At 45.1% G+C, this 16,877-nt stretch overlaps 1 long non-coding RNA gene across 1 annotated transcript; it reads right to left on the bottom strand.

Annotated features, from left to right (window-relative positions):
- Window positions 1–768: 768 nt before the first annotated feature.
- On the bottom strand, window positions 769–3,274 carry LOC117835093 (uncharacterized). Its single transcript, XR_004635926.2, has 3 exons — window positions 1,501–3,274; window positions 1,231–1,414; window positions 769–984 (listed from the first exon to the last, which is right to left on the bottom strand). It is a non-coding gene; the product is annotated as an uncharacterized lncRNA (long non-coding RNA).
- Window positions 3,275–16,877: the final 13,603 nt, after the last annotated feature.

A 16,877-nucleotide genomic window follows, 5' to 3' on the forward strand; every position in this document is an offset into this window, starting at 1 on the left:
TAGGAAAAGGGGGAGTGGATTGCCTTGTGGGAGAAAGGAAATTTGCAGAGACCAATAACTCCGTGCCATCCACATGCCACAGGCTGATGGGGGGACACCGAGCGGACAATGACACGTTACCAAAGAAATAGTTACCGACAAGCCATCTAATATGATGTTTGTTTAGTAGTGACAGGCCAGGGATGATGGATTAAAGGAAGAAAATGGCCATGAAACTCCAGATTAGGGCAATGTTGAGAGTGGATAGATGCAATGGCAGCACTGCCCGAGAGTGGCAAAAGGTACGGTGGAGGTTGAAAACTATGCAAGAGACAGATAACACCACCTGAAGGTTAGATCCACAGCTTAGGTCCTTAACTTCCTATATTTTCAGTTGAGTGAGGAATAGTCCCTCCGCTGGAGAATGCGCCTTCAGTATCAGATCCAAACCTCCCTTTAGGACCGGTTGTGCAATCGGGATTGCTATTTCGGTACTAAGGGGACCTTTAGTACCGGGTCTCGGTTGTTTATACCAACTGGTACTAATTTGGCTGCCATGTTGCGCATGGTCGAGGCCAATTTAGTACCCATTGGTATTACCAACCGGTACTAAGTTCTTTTTCTTTTCTGTTTCTTTTCTCATTTTCTTTTCTATTTCTTTATTTTATATTAGTATTTCGTATTTGTTTCCTTTACGTATATTAGTTCTAATATGCTAATCTATATAAAGTTATATTTGATTTATAATATTACATTTGAGATAATATTATATATAGACATATTGTGCATACACATATATGAATAATATTACATTGCATCAACTTTCCAAGTTCAACATTTTGGATCAACTATTCTAAGTCGAGTTTTGACGGTGATGCAGATTTGATCCATAACGCGTTATGGAACTCTCCCGCTGGATTTACTACCTTGTCAAGAAGAAATCCAATGAGTTGTTCTTGAATTGCCATGATTTTTTCCATCTCGTGCTTCCTTTATATGCATCATCTGTGTTATTAGCAAAGGTTATTATATTAGATCAATGGATCTGCACAATTAGAACCAATATATTGTTAAGAATTTTGTCTATGTACTTTGAGTTTGTGGTCAGTCACACGCTTCGGACCTACAAAAGCTATGGATGAACTCACAAACATCCGCACTGTCTCAAATACTATATATATGGCAAAAGAAGTTATGGAATATTTGTTGTGTTCAAGGAAATGACATGAGATGTGCAAATTCAATACATACCGGGAATTCAGACTTGATATCAAGTTACTCCTTGAATTCACCAGAGTGATATTGATGGAAGCGAGTCCATGCTCTATTAAGCATGACTATGAGGTCGGTGTATTGATTTCTTGGTTTCCTCAGAGTGTCCAAAATATAGACCCCGCTTCGATCAACCACGATAACAAGGAGTATCCAGTGGGAACTATACATATATGCATAGTCAAAAGCTATTTAGTCTTATTTTTAACTGCTAGTTCAAAAAAGAAAAGAGATGGGAAACATGCTCACTTGAAGTTGTACGGCAGAAGTATGTACTTCTTGTAATGTTGCTTGTCTAAGAAATCATATATATTCTTCAAGGTCCGATTTGGTTTATCTCTTATAGTTGCCTCATTTTATAACATCCGGATCCATGAAGCTGACGTCATAGTATCCTTTCCTCCGGCAAGCTTGAATCTCAATCCTGCATGATACAAAATAGAATAAAAGATAAGACGTCGCAGAATGACTAGAGCAGGGATTTTTGAAGTTAGAGCAAATTAAACACTTGTAGAACTTAGGAACTGATGAGTGATTTGTCAAGTGCGTCTTGATTGTCAAGGAAATAAAGTTTCTCGAGCGGCATAATTATAATGGCATCACCACAAAAATAATGTTGATCTCCAATCCGAACTTCGAGCATGAGTAAACTAGTGGCTAAAGTCTCCATGTACCATTGGTGCAATTTGTACATCTTTGTTGGAAGACGGTCCACCAACAGCGGCAACATAAGCTTTTTCCCTAACTCAAATTTTCAATTACCAGCCGCAGCATGCTTTGGGATGTGATCCTCCCCTCAAGTTGAGCTGCGGTAAGATTTGTATCTTTGGCGAATAGAAGCAGGTTCTGATCAAACTCCAAAAGCACCTGGAGTGGGGCAATCGATTGGTTGGATTGGGTTCCGAGCTGTGGACTACTTGACTCCCTTTTCTTCTTCTGATAAGACTTTGTTATTGAGCGGTCGTAGTCAGATAGCACTGGTTTCTCTGGCTTTTTCTCCATGCTTCTAATGAAAGCCCGAAATTTAACCTTGTCAAGTGGTGGATCTTTCTTCACGGGAGGCTTTCGTGTGAAGTGAGCTTTAACCTCAGCATCCATTACTGCGTCGATTTTTGCATCAATCTTCTCATAAGCTTTCTTGGGCTCTAGTTGCTTCTCCTTCGGCTTCTTCTGCTTCTTCTTTGTTACCGCAGTAGGCGGAACTGAAGGCATCTTTCGCTGTGTAGCCTTGCTCATAACAGGGGGAGGTAGACTCATGCTAGGATCCCTGTCAGCTGGTGGAGAGCGTGGACTCATACTAGGATCCCTGTTAGCTGATGGAATGCGTGGACTCATGCTAGGATTCCTGTCAGCTAGTGGAGAGGGTGCCCTGGCAGATGGCGTAGGTAATCTTGCCCTTGAGCCCTGAGGAGACGATCCTAAGGCTGGGGGATTCGACTGCGGAATCCTTATGTAGAGCTTGGGCCATAGAATCCAATAATGGATGGCTTCTCCTAGATTCTTTTTCCTGTCACCTCCAGGAATCTTCAGTTCCAGGTCATCCCAACCGTCGACCACTCAGTCCACCCCAACTTTAGTGTAAGCCTGAGCTGGAATCTCCATGCCATGAATTGTTTGGCCTTGTGTCGATTGTTCAGCCACACCATAAACCACCACGATGAGCTTATTTTTCACGGGAGTAACAAGCTCACAAGGGGCCCTCCCAGTGATACTGTTCATGGGGTGGCGTTGGTTGTCCTCAACCATGTCAGAAGATCCTCCTGCTAGGACTTCCATGGAAGCGATGCTGCTTCAACACTGAGAGGGCCTTACGTCAACATTAACCCCTGAAGATGCAACTACTTGTTCACTAACTTGTTTTCAAAGTACCATAGTCACATGCCGTTCGATTGCTTCCTCCATTCTTGCGTTTGTCAAAGCTACATCTTCTTGCAACTCTCGCAGCTATCGTGCATGTTCAGCCTTACTTCATTGGTGACTTCTGTAGGAATCAATATACTCATGAAAGGCATACTTCCATGGAATGACGCCTTTGCCTCGGTAATGTCAGTTTGTCCTTCTCTCAATCAGGCACGAAAGTTCCTTTGGTCGTAGACTTTATTAACTCAACAAACCTTGTAGCCGCTTCTTTTAATTCTTGGCTGAACACAAATGATCCATCTTCGAGATTGAGCGTGCCACCATGAGCATAATACCAATACTGTGCTCGCTCCGGCCATTCGAGAGTCGCCGGTACGATTCCCTTAGAAATTATGTCACCTTCCATCTCCTACCATTTGATGAGCCCCTTCTTGTAACCTCCTGACCCAAGATGATGAAAGTATTTCTTTTGACGAGCATTGTCGGTGTTGGTTTTAGCTGCCTTAGCGCTCTTTTGCGACTGCTTGTACTATCGGTGTTTAGACCTAGCAACCTACCGAGGGGGGTGCCCGAGGTAGTGTTTAGTGCGTGGGGCTTGCCGAGATTAAGAACTCGAAGGTGAACTCAAACACACAATTTAGACAGGTTCAGACCGTTAGATTGCATAATACCCTACATCCTGTGTGTTGGTTGTATTATATTGGATTGAACTGCTTTTGAGGGGGTCCCTACCTCACAGTATATTGACGGGGGCAGGGTTACAGGTCGGTTGTTTACAAGAATACTAGTCGGATTCGACTAGTGAGTCCTACTCTAATTACTACGAGTAGTTTCCTAATCCTCGACTAGTACTTGTCCTCCATGTAGATCATGCTGTCCTACACCGTAGTCTCCATGTCTGACACATCTCAATCTATAGTCTTGTATCTAGGATTGTCCAAACCTTCTAGTGGGTCCATAGATGTAGGTACGACAAGCCCCCGAGTACCTTTTAGTCAAATATAGCAGTCCCTAGTACTTTTGTAGAATTCTCCGACTAGTTTTGGTGCTCTTCGAGTATTCCATTGGGTTGAGTCTTCAAACATACTCGAGTACTGTCATACGGCTAGAATGTGCTCAAGCCTCATTTAACTTACTCTTAAATCTTCAATCTTGAATTTTATATGGAAGTGCGATAAAAGTCACACTCCATATGAAGTAGCCCCCGAGCCTTTGGTTGAATCGAATAATCAAGCTGAGGGTCAATCTGTAATTTTGCATTTCTTTATCCTTAAAACCCAAAGAAAAAAGTTTTTAGCTGTTGGGCACATTTCACATAGCTGCCGAGCCGTGGGTATAAGGGTCAACCACTGGTCAACGTGACCATTCGCCAACAGTAACCTTATCTCTTTCCAAAAAAATTGGAAACTAGTAGCTAGGAACGAAATCTTCAGGCGTTTTAAAAATGGAATATCCCCATTAATCTCGCCACTATTTTAACTGTGTTGTGGTTATAAATAATTGAGGAAATTATCCCTTCCATTTCACTCGAGCCATTTGCTCTTTTATCTTCCACACTGTAGCCCTAGCGCCGCCGCTGCCCGATCCTTGATCTTGAGTGTTGCCACCCCCATCGCTTATCCCCTAAGCGCATGCGCAAGAAGACCCTCGTGGTAGCACGAATGGGAAAAAAGCAACATCCAGCAAGGTGGCGGAAAGCAAGAAGAGGAAAGCAGAGAAGACGAAGGAAATCTAGCTGCCAGCTCCCAAGTACGGCAAGACTGCCTACGTGTGCTTGGAAGAAGTCCGTGCTGAAGGAGGCAGACATTAAGATACTAGTAGCAGCCATCTTCTCCAAGACCAAGACTTCATCAACTGGAGGGCTGCTTATGGCAACCCCTGGCCAATGGAGAACTACACCCATGAAACGGTAATCTTCACCCACTTCATTGAACGCGGATTAGCATTACCGTCTTTAGATTTTTTTCCCTGGGCTCTTGGAGTATTACAAGCTGGAGTTGGTTCACCTCAACCCCAACTCTATTATGCACATTGCAATTTTTGTGCATCTTTGCGAAATCTTCCTCGGAATCTAGCCGCATTTTCAGCTGTTCTGGAAGATTTTTAGAATCAAGCCCTAGCCCAAGATGGAACACACAGAAGTAGTCGGTAGGGCTAGGATCCAAATGTGGAAGAAAGCCAAGGGCTTGTATTTGGATTACGAGTTAATTGACTCCCATTCTGGCTAGAAAGAGAGGTAGTGTTATATTGGCAACCACGAGCCCAGACTTCCCAAGGTGATAGGCCACCGCCCAATATGGAACAAGCGGTGGTTGGACGAGCCTACCCACGGAGACAGTCTGCAGCTACCTGACCTCTTGGAGAAGATAGACATACTCAAGTAGCAAGAGCTGACAGGAGTAGGAGTGGTGTTTAGTTTCATGAAGAGGTGGATCCAACCCCTGCAACTGTGGTGCACTTGGAGTACAACTACTCCGTCCTCAACGATCCATCCTGGATATCATCAGAAGACTTGTCTGTGGATAAAGTTATGGCACAATTGAGGTGCCTGTTCAAGCATGCAAGCGACGTCCCAACAATCGTGCGGGAGTACAGCACCGCCAACCCGCCAAGTAGTGTAAGTACCCATGGCTGTAGCCCCCGAGTACTGATTTTTGTAATTGTTGATATTCTGACTTATCTTCTTATGCAGGAAGAAGTTCACTTGTTTTGCTCAGCTCCTCCTCCACCTGGATCGGATGGCTCTAACGTTGCTCCACGCGTATACACGACTGCCAGTGTACCAAGGGTAGTCGAGGAGGAGTCAGAAGGATTCTCTTCCTTCAGCAGCTCTGACTCAGAGGCTGCTGAAGATTTTGCGATCAAGGCCCGATCGTCAAACAAAGCCGAGTCTTCCTGCGGGTCATCCAAGCGTGCGGCGAATGATGACTTGGAGGCCGGTTTGGTACTGCCACCAAAGAAGAGGCGCACTGTCACCGTGAAGCGTGTGGCGAAAAAGCCTCTCACCGTTGAGGACGTCCCTCCTTCGATAATCACATTCAAAGAAGGATAAGATCCTAAGAATCAAGTACTCGTAAGTAAATTCCTTACCACCATGTCTACTCAGTATGACATTGGTGGATTGCAGGTAGTTGGGGAGGTGACAGAGGCGGAGAAGACGACTACAGAAGGTGTGCAGTAGGAGCTACTAGCGATCGAGGAGGTCATCGAGATTGAAGATGACGAAGAGCCTCCCATCGCTAGGGCCAACCCCGTTGGCGCGCAAACAACCCGAGAGGCGGAGACAGTGACTAAGGCTAACGAGGATCAGGCTGCAATCCAACAAGCCTTGCCAAATAAGTCGTCACCCACTATCAAGCCCTTGCGCCTGGCCGGGGAGCCCTCTTTGAAAATACTGATTGTGACTTGATATTGCCTTGTAATATGTCTTCTGAAACTTGTATTTTTTAGGAAAGCCACCAGCGTGGAAATTGGAGGTTCGAGCGCAAAATCTACAACCAATGGCAGTAGCCACTCGGCCCAAGACCTCATCCCAGAGCCTACAAGTCCACCGCCGGAGGAGCAGCCTGCACCGGAAATAACTCTAGGTGCTTATCCCTTGTTGCCGCACTTATGCACGATGTAATTTTATCACTAAATGACACTTTAGTGCTAGTCCCCGAGCTGCTAGTAGCCGAGCTCATCGTGGTACTACTTCCAGTGTTGTGGCTACATTTGTAGCCCCCGAGCTGGAGGTATGTATCAAAGCTACGATGGAGACTACTTCTAGTGTTGTGGCTGCCCTTGTAGCCCCCAAGCCAGAAGTAGAGGCTGAAGCTGCTGGAGCCCTTCAATTATTGGCTTCCGTCCAGCCTTCTGAAGCGGGTCTATCGACCAGCCGCGCCGTGGCCTCCATCCCACCTTCTAAAGCGGGTCTATTGACCAGCCACTCTTTGGTTCCACTCAGTGCATCAATTGCCGAAGAGCACGAGAAGCCATGGATAGCGAAGGGGGTGAACCTAGAGAATATCCAACTCATCGCTGACCCGCTATTCACCATAGAGAGAGAGGCCATGATGATGGAAATGTACCGCCGTGTAGGCGAGTACTCATCGGTAAGTTTCCTTCTGTGTTGTCCATAGCTTGAAATCAGTACTCGTTGCTTACACGAATACTTACTCTGTTTTGCAGGATTTGATCAAGCACTACTACCGAAAGTCGGAGATGCTCCAGGGCTATGGAGACACCGCGATGCGAGCTCAAGCACTTGAGCGAGAGCTTGCTAAGGAGCGGGAGTACTCCTCCCGGCTACTAATGAAGTACGACGGCTAAGCCACCAAGTACCACAATCTTGTCCAACAAGCCGTGAGGGAGAAGGATCACCTCCATAAGTGCAACAAGATGTTGAAACATCCATTGAAAGGTAACTTGGCTTCCCTATCTGGTCTTCGAGTACAGATTGTACTTTGACAATATTGAATTGCTCCTTGTGTTGTTCTTGCAGCGGTTGAGAAGATAAAAGAAGATCTCCAAGATCGAGCCACCGATTGGCAGAATTGTACTACAGAATAACGGAGCAAATGATAAGTTATCCACTCTGTACGAGAACCTGGAGCACCGCCTGGAGAAGGAGCAAAAAATGCGCGTCGATGGAGAAGTCGATCTGGTGAACGCCATGAAGATCCTCTGGGAGTGTGAGGCTGAGCTAGAGGCCACCAAGCTTGCTCTCAAGGAGCTAACCAAAGCAGCTCAGCCCATTGCTGATATGGTGGAGCCCCGGGCGGAAGGCGTGGAGCCCTACCCTTAGGTGGAGATACTCAAGAAAGTGCTTGCCAAGATCTCCGACTACATCCAGAAGATGGCAGCCAGTCTCGAAACAGCTACTAGCTATTATGAAGTCCTTCTACTTGTAGGCAGACCTAGCTCCAGCTGCGGAAAATAGCACAAGACTATTCTGATGAGCAGTTTCAACAGTACCTGCAAGAGGATAGCACAAGACTTGTTATTATAAGTTGTAACTAGACAGACTTGTCTAGATAAGAGCTCGGATAGTGTAAATAACTCCCAAATTACCAACAACTTCTTTTTGAAAGACCGTTGATGGTCAGACTCATCCGAGGAGCTGACTAGCTAATGAATTTGTGTGCAGGCTTGTCTTTGCAAGTCATTGCTGGACAATTTCATCCAATGAGTTGAATAACTCGAAAAATAACTTTATGCAGGCTTGTGATTTCATCCAACAAGTTCAAACTGCCACGCATTCCCGTATGCGGGCCTCCACTCAAGCTCAACCCTTGGTTGAAGAAGCTTTGCATCAACCAAAGCTTGGACCGTTGGCTCCTTCATCACGGAATGCTACTAGGTGATCCCAAGAGGCGGTGGCGCAGTCTGGTTCGTTGGGCCACACTTAGGCGCTGGCAACACGGGCTCCTTGCCCTTCTTGGATCTAGATCTTAACTTACTGGTGGTCGTGGTATCCCCCTGGATCTTCTCGGGTTTCTTTCCCATCTTCTTGACGCGTATCAATTGATCTTGAGAAAAAAAGGAAGGAGGAAGGGGCTGCAGCAGATCTCTCTCAAGGATCAGGCAAGAGCAATAATGGCGGCGGCGGCGCAAGGAAGAGCAACGGCGCTGGGGTCACAAGAAAGGGGCGCAAATTACAGATCTGTTAAAACAAGTGTATCGCTAATTACCGCTAGGCCCCCCTATTATATCAGCAACATTTCCGAATTCCAAGCGTCAATTAAGCAATGGTAAGATACAACTCAGATTTACCACCATAATGTCCAATGGTTACTCTGACCAAGAGATTGACCCCTTCATCGACTACAATTAGTCATCCAAGTGCTCGGGGGCTGCGTATACCGTACCCGTTGGATAAAGTTTTCTTTTTCTGAACACTACTTAAGTCGAAGCAAAATTACAAGTTTGACCCTCATCCTGATTCTTCGATTCAACCTAAGGCTCAGGGGCTACTCCATATGGAGTGCGATTGTCATCGCACTACCATATATAAAAGTTTCAAGGCAAAGGTTACTCGAAGAAAACATCGGGGACTGCTAAGAGTACCTTCCAGTCACGTGGCAGCACTAGTACTCGAGGGTTGGCCGCATCGAGGAGTACTCAAGGAGCACCAGGAGGAACTCGGGCGACATCCTTAAGTACTCAAAGCTGTTTCTCTCGACTACAAAGTACTCGGGGGCTTGTCGGCTAGGCACCCCTAGGCCCGCCAGAAGACTTACGGACCCACTCAAGGGGATGTACCTGTAATCTACTCGGACATGAAGACTACTTTGCATGGTGCGTAGGCTTCATGGTTTCCCCGAAGACTAGTCGGGTAGGAAGGAGATTACTCTACCGAGTTAGAGTAGGACTCTATAACGTACTCGACTAGGACTTGTACACAATCCGTCTTGTAACCCTGCTCCCCCGACTATATAAGGGCGGGTAGGGACCCCTTCCAAAGAACGAAGAACAAGAGAGAACACAACTCAGTCGATATAATTAACACATAGGATGTAGGGTATTACACGATCTAGCAGCCCAAACATGTTTAAATCATGTTCCTTGCGTCACCATCGACTCCTTGATTCTCGACGACACCCACCGCACAAAAGATCACCTAGGGTACCCCCTACGAGGGTTGCTGGTCTAAAACACCGATAGTAGTACCCCAGGAGCTGAATAGCTCTGCAAACTTTGCTTTTGCATGTGTAATCACGTAGAAGTAGTCATTTTACAATAAAAAATAACTCTACTTTATTAAATTGTAGTTATACAACTAAGGCCAATGGCCAATTTACATGAGTATGTGTGCTAAGGGTAGAATCAATAAATGTGCTCGATGTTCCATGAATTTTCGACATCTTCGCTAGAGAGATTTTGTAGCCTATACGACCCAGGTCCAGTGACCTTGGAGACGATGAAAGGACCCGCCCATGGCAAATTCAGCTTGTGCAGTCCCTTGGTGTCTTGGATACGCTTGAGGACCATGTCACCTATGTTGAACGAATGTTCTTTGACGTTGCGATCATGGTAACGACAGATTCCTTCGAGGTACCTTGCCGACTAGACGAGTGCTACACAACGAGCTTTTTCAAGGCTATCTAAGTGTAGACACCTTATTTGTTCTACTGCGCCTTCCTCATACTGCTCGACTACTGGAGGTTTCCACATGATGTCAGCGGGGAGGATGGCTTCTGATCCATAGACCAGGAAGTAGGGTGAGTACCCTGTAGGCTTGCACGGCTGAGTATGAAGCCCCTAGAGGACATTGGGTAGTTCTTTGAGCCACTTACCCCCTTTGGTGTTTCCAATGTCGTGTAGTCTTTTCTTGAGAGCCTGTAATAACATCCCGTTGGCGCGCTCAACCTGGTCGTTGGCCCACGGGTGAGCAACAGAGACATATCAGATGTTGATCCCGCTGTTCTCGCAATATTTCAAGAACTCATGGTTGTTGAAATTGGAACCCAGGTCTGTATAATGCGGTTGGGGAAGCCGTAGCGATGAACAATTTCATCGAGGAAGTCGAGTACCCTGTCCACCTTGAGGCAAGTTACTGGCTTTACCTCGATCCACTTGGTAAACTTGTCAATCGCCACGAGTACTTGGTTGAACCCTCCTGGTGCCGTAGGCAGCAGGCCAATCATGTCTATCCCCTAGCATGCGAATGGCCAAGAAGGTGGTATGGTGATCAACTTGTAGGCAGGGACATGTTGTTGCTTGGCGAAGAATTGACACCCTTGGCATCCGTGACTAGTTCTTCGGCGTCATCGAGAGCTGTAGGCTAATAGAATCCTTCTCTGAAAACCTTGCCCACAATCGTTCTTGAAGATGTGTTGTTGCCGCAGATGACTTTGTGAATTTCCTCAAGTATGTCCTTGCCATCTTGCCGTGAGACGCACTTCATGAGTACTCTTGATGATGCGCCTTTTTTGTAGAGCTTGCTACGACTAGTACATAATTCTTGCCGCGTAGTAAGACTTGTGCTGCTTCTATCTTGTTTGGAGGTAACTTGTGCTCCTTGATGTAGTCGATGAATGGGGTTATCTAGTCTACATCAATCATCATAACCTCCTTGTCTGGTACATCGTGACCTCGATCCGTGGTTTTTGATGGCGCCAGCTCCACTATGGATGGCTTGTGTAGTTATGGATGGAGACCCTAGCTGGAACTTGAGCATGAGTAGATCCAAGCTTGGATAAGACGTCCGCGGCTACGTTGTTATCGCGAACTACATGGTGGAACTCCAAGCTTGCATACTTCCAGGCAGTACGCATCTGTTGACACTGGATTTTGACCAATCCTATAAATTCGGAGTACGAGATAATTGGAGTCACGTACAACAATAAGAAGCTAGCATGCATGCACATGGGCACGGAGTCCAAATCGGCTTCATTGGATTGATTGGCAAGGAGAGGCAAGGCTGATATATAGGAAAGGCCAGCACGTATGGATAAAAATGATTAGAATATACAACATGAATTCTGGTGCACTTTGCATGCCATACGTGGGAGGCTACCGGAATAATTATGCATGCGGCCGATCTTTGCATGTACGGGAGGTTGTTTCATAGAATAAAATATTTTAGAGATAGAGTTGGGTTAGTTAGAGATAGAGTTTTTATTAGAAAAGATTGTGTACGTGACTTGCCTCGTGCGTGGTTAGATGCCAATTATGTAATGTCCGCCCTATAAATATAAAGGGACGTGGCCATTGTAAAGAATCATCACACGATCAATAATACAACATATTTACCTTTACCTTTCGGTTTCACGCCATTGCCCTAGGAGTAGGAGTAATGTAGCTTCTCGACGAGTTCCTTCTAGCAAGCTGGGCTGCATCGACCTTGATCTCCGGCGAGCTGCAAGTTCCGTCACCAGGTGTTCTAGGCTTTAACCACCGGGCGCATCGCTGTGGTTTCGTCTAGTTTCATCTACCAGTTATCGAGTATCTTGGATCTTTAACTTACGGCGCATCCCTTCTATCTGGATCTACGGTATTCACCAATTATTCTACCTTGATTAAGCTTGCATCGGCTGATATTTATCTGTTCTATCGTCTTGCCGTTTATGACATATTAATTATTATTAATTCTTTCAGAATAGACGATAGATCTATTCTTAATAGCCTGTTGCATCTTGATCTTGGCCATCCTTCGAGTGTTGTTGGGAGTAAGTTCCGTTGTGATTGGATTCATCGGCTAGCGGGGTTCAGATTAACGTCCTGCTAAATATTTTTAGACTGCAACTACCGGGCGCATCGCTGTGGTTTCACCTAAAAATATTAGCGGTGACGTTAGTTTAGATCTCATCGGCTTGTTGCTCTAGCTATGGTGGGGCAACAACTCAACAGCATCCTATTTTCTATCGGCCGTCTGGCTAATGGTTATTGTAAATTATATTAAATCGGTTGGATGGCCGATGAATCACTCACATTCATCAAGGTACTGGAATCGGCTTCACAACTAATATATTTGTCATGATTTATTTTTTTGCACCATTATCGCTACTGTGCCAGGATTATATCGGCCTGATCGGCCGGTTGCCTCGGACTTCACAACGACTATCATCTTCTTGTCAGTTGAATGGTCAAACTAACTGGCACGCCCGTGCACACCACGCGCGCCGATTTGAATTCTGCACTGGAGTTAAGCAGATCTCCCAGGTCCTCATGTGCTGATGCAGGGTTCACCACCGCCAGGATTTTGCGTCAACACATTTTGGCACGCTCGGTGGGACACGGTTACAAGGCTCACATTTTTATTCAATAAAAAAGCATCTTCAGCGGCCGTATCAAGTTCATCGGCCAAATGAGTATTCATCGGCTTGTTGGAGTTAATTCAAATCAATATAATATTCCAACTAGAAGAGCCGATGGTACAGAAAGCTGATCTTAATTTCAATCGGCTCCACGTTGTATAGATAAATTTGATGCCAGATTGATTATGGAGGAAACCGATACAACATCGACACCATCGTTCCTTACAGATGTTATATAGCCAGTTCAGAGGAAACAAGCATGGGCTGGGCACATAAGTAGCTGATGGAGTTTTTTTTTTTTATCATCCAATGGAAACAAGCATCGACTGATGGAATATAATTTTCTTCAGAGAAAGTAAGCATCGGCAAGCATAGTGGCCGATGGAATTTTTTTTTAGCCAATGGAACATTTTTTTCAGCCGATAGAAATAATTTTCAGCTGATGCAACATTTTTTAGCTGATAGGAAAAGCTCCAGCAGGTGGACAAGAGAGAAATAAAAAAATGCATCGGCAGATTGACAGTTGTATCGGCTGATTGGAAAAATAAAAAGGGATTGGCCGATTGGAGATGCAATTGGAAAAATAAAAAGGGATCGGCCGATTGGAAATTGCATCAACTGATGGAAAATGGGATCGGCCGATTGCAGTTGTATCGGCTGATTAAAAAAAAACAGCGGTCAATCGTAGAGAAAAACATCGACCGATTAGCATCAGTTAGTTGGAATTAAAAAAAGAGAGAAAGGCAGCAGCCGATTAGCATGGGCCCATTGCAAATAAAAAAAGAAAGAAGAAGGGAGCAGCCAGCCGATGGAAGTTCCGACCGAAAGGCAAATGAATAAACAAAAGAAGACAAAAAAGGGCAGCCGATAGAAAATCTTCAGCCGATAGAACAAGAAAATAAAATAAAAAAGAAGGGAGCAGCTGATAGCTCCGGCCGACGGAGAAGAAATAGATAAAAAGAGAGAGAGAGAGAGAAAGGAGCAGTCAGCCGATTGAAAATTGGATAGGCCGATTGAAAGCTGTATCGGCTGATTAAAAAAAATACATCGGCCGATTGGAAATTGCATCAGCCGATTGAAAATTGGATAGGCCGATTGAAAATTGTATCGGCTAATTAAAAAAATGCATCGGCCGATTGACTGCTTGGCAAAAAGCATCGGCTGATTGCTTCGGCCGATTGATTGCTTGGCGATAAGCATCGGCTGATTGCTTGGCCAATAAAATTTTTTTTGCTGATTGGATCAAACAAAATAGTATCGATTGCTTATAAAATATATCGGATATTAATTTCGAAGTATGAAATATTCATACTTCAAAACTGGGGGCCTGTGTTGACAACAAAAGTTTGCTGATTACTGCACCAAATTTTGGTGTCAACAGACTGATCTGTTGTTTCTAATGCCGGTAATGCCGATGGTGTTCTTTATATTTCAAAAGGAGTCGACATGGCTTTGGATATTGCAATCAGACGTTATTAGCTCTCAAGACAAGTATCGGACTTCTATAATTAGTTTCAGAACATGAAGCATTCTTACTCCGAAACTGGGGGGCTGTGTTGACACCGGATTTTGACCAATCCTATAAATTCGGAGTATGAGATAACTGGAGTCACGTACAACAATAAGAAGCTAACATGCATGCACATGGGCACGGAGTCCAAATCGGCTTCATTGGATTGATTGGCAAGGAGAGGCAAGGCTGATACAAAGGAAAGGCCAGCACGTATGGATAAAAATGATTAGAATATACAACATGGATTCTGGTGCACTTTGCATGCCATACGTGGGAGGCTACCGGAATAATTATGCATGCGGCCGATCTTTGCATGTACGGGAGGTTGTTTCATAGAATAAAATATTTTAGAGATAGAGTTGGGTTAGTTAGAGATAGAGTTTTTATTAGAAAAGATTGTGTACGTGACTTGCCTCGTGCGTGGTTAGATGCCAATTATGTAATGTCCGCCCTATAAATATAAAGGGACGTGGCCATTGTAAAGAATCATCACACGATCAATAATACAACATATTTACCTTTACCTTTCGGCTTCACGCCATTGCCCTAGGAGTAAGAGTAATGTAGCTTCTCGACGAGTTCCTTCTAGCAAGCTGGGCTGCATCGACCTCGATCTCCGGCGAGCTGCAAGTTCCGCCACCAGGTGTTCTAGGCTTTAACCACCGGGCGCATCACTATGGTTTCGTCTAGTTTCATCTACCAGTTATCGAGTATCTTGGATCTTTGACTTACGACACATCGCTTCTGTCTGGATCTACGGTATTCACTAGTTATCCTGCCTTGATTAAGCTTGCATCGACTGATATTTATCTGTTCTATCGTCTTGCTATTTACGACATATTAATTGTTATTAATTCTGTCGGAATAGACGATAGATCTATTGTCTTTGTGGCGATCCCACTGATCGTTGACTTGATGGATTACCACCAGTGAGTCATCGTAGACCAACAATCGCTTGATTCGCAGAGAGACTGCCAGGCGAAGCCCGTGCAGAAGCGCTTTGTATTCAGCTTCATTGTTGTATACCTCCCAAAAGATTTGCAAGACATATTTGAGTTGTTCGCATTTGGGAGAGATTAAGAGTACTCTTGCACCAGCGTCTTCGAGCTTGAATGATCCATCAAAGTACATGACCCAATGCTCTGGGCTCTCTACCGGTAGTTGGTACTTGATTTTCAGACCACTACCATGAAATCGACTAGTGCCTGGGATTTGATGGCAGTCTTTGACTTGAATTCTAGGGATAATGCTCTGAGTTCAACTGCCCACTTGGAGATTCTTCCTGTTGCATCTCGACTGTGGAGAATTTCTCCAAAGGGAAAGTCTGTGACGACGGAGATATTATGTTCCTAGAAGTAGTGTCGTAGCTTTCGCGAGGTTAGTATTGCATATAACAACTTTTGAACTAGTGGGTACTTGGCTTTGGAATCTGACAACACCTCGCTGATGAAGTAGATTGGCCTCTGTACTTTGTATACATGTCTTGGTTCTGGTCTTTCGACCACGATCGCTGTGCTGACGACATTGGTAGTCACGGCAATGTAGAGCAGCAAGTCTTTGTTGGGATTTGGTGCCATGAGGACTGGTGGCTTTAATAGGAAGTCCTTCAACTATTGTAGGGTTTGGTCCACCTCCTCGGTCCACTAGAATTTGTCTTGCCGGTTGAGTAGTTTGAAAAAGGATAGTCCCCGTTCCCCAAGCCTTGATATGAATCTGTTGAGCACCGCTATGCATCCAATCAGCTTCTGGAAGTCCTTGATGCATGATGGTGTGTTGAAGTTGGTGATGGCAGAGATCTGCTCGGGTTAGCCTCAATCCCTCAGTGACTGATGATGAACCCGAGTAGTTTTCCGGAGGGTACACCGAACACGCTCTTTGTTGGGTTCAGGTTCCACCAGAATTCTCACAATCTTGCAAAGGCTTCTTCCAGATCCGCGATCAAGTCATCGGGATTTCTGGTCTTTACAAACACGTCATCCACGTACGCCTCTACGTTGCGGTGTAGTTGTTTCTTGAAGCACTCTTGGATTGCCCGTTGATAGGTGGCGCCTGCGTTCTTCAACCCGAAGGATATTGTTGTGTAGTAGAAAGCTCCTTATGGGGTGTTGAACGCGGTTTTGATTTGACCTTCTTCCTTGAGAGCTATCTGGTCATACCCCGAGTAGCAATTGAGGAAGCAGAGTAGAGCACATCCAGTAGTCAAGTCGATGACTTGATCAATCCTTGGGAGCCCGAAGGGATCCTTTGGATAGTGCTTGTTGAGATTTTTGTAGTTGACACACATCCTCCACTCGTCGTCTTTTTATTTCTTCCACACCAAGATAGGATTGGCCAGCCTCTCTAGGTGATAGACTTTCTTTATGAATTCAGCCGCGAGTAGTTTGGTCAACTCCTTTTTGATTGCTTCTCTTCTATCTTGGGTGAAGCGATGTAGTCGTTGTTGTTTTGGCGTAGCTTTGGGATCGACATTTAGTGAGTGCTCCATCAACTCCCTGGGCACCCCCGCATATCTA

This window comes from Setaria viridis, chromosome 1, assembly GCF_005286985.2.
Source record: "Setaria viridis chromosome 1, Setaria_viridis_v4.0, whole genome shotgun sequence".
Lineage (NCBI taxonomy): Eukaryota > Viridiplantae > Streptophyta > Magnoliopsida > Poales > Poaceae > Setaria > Setaria viridis.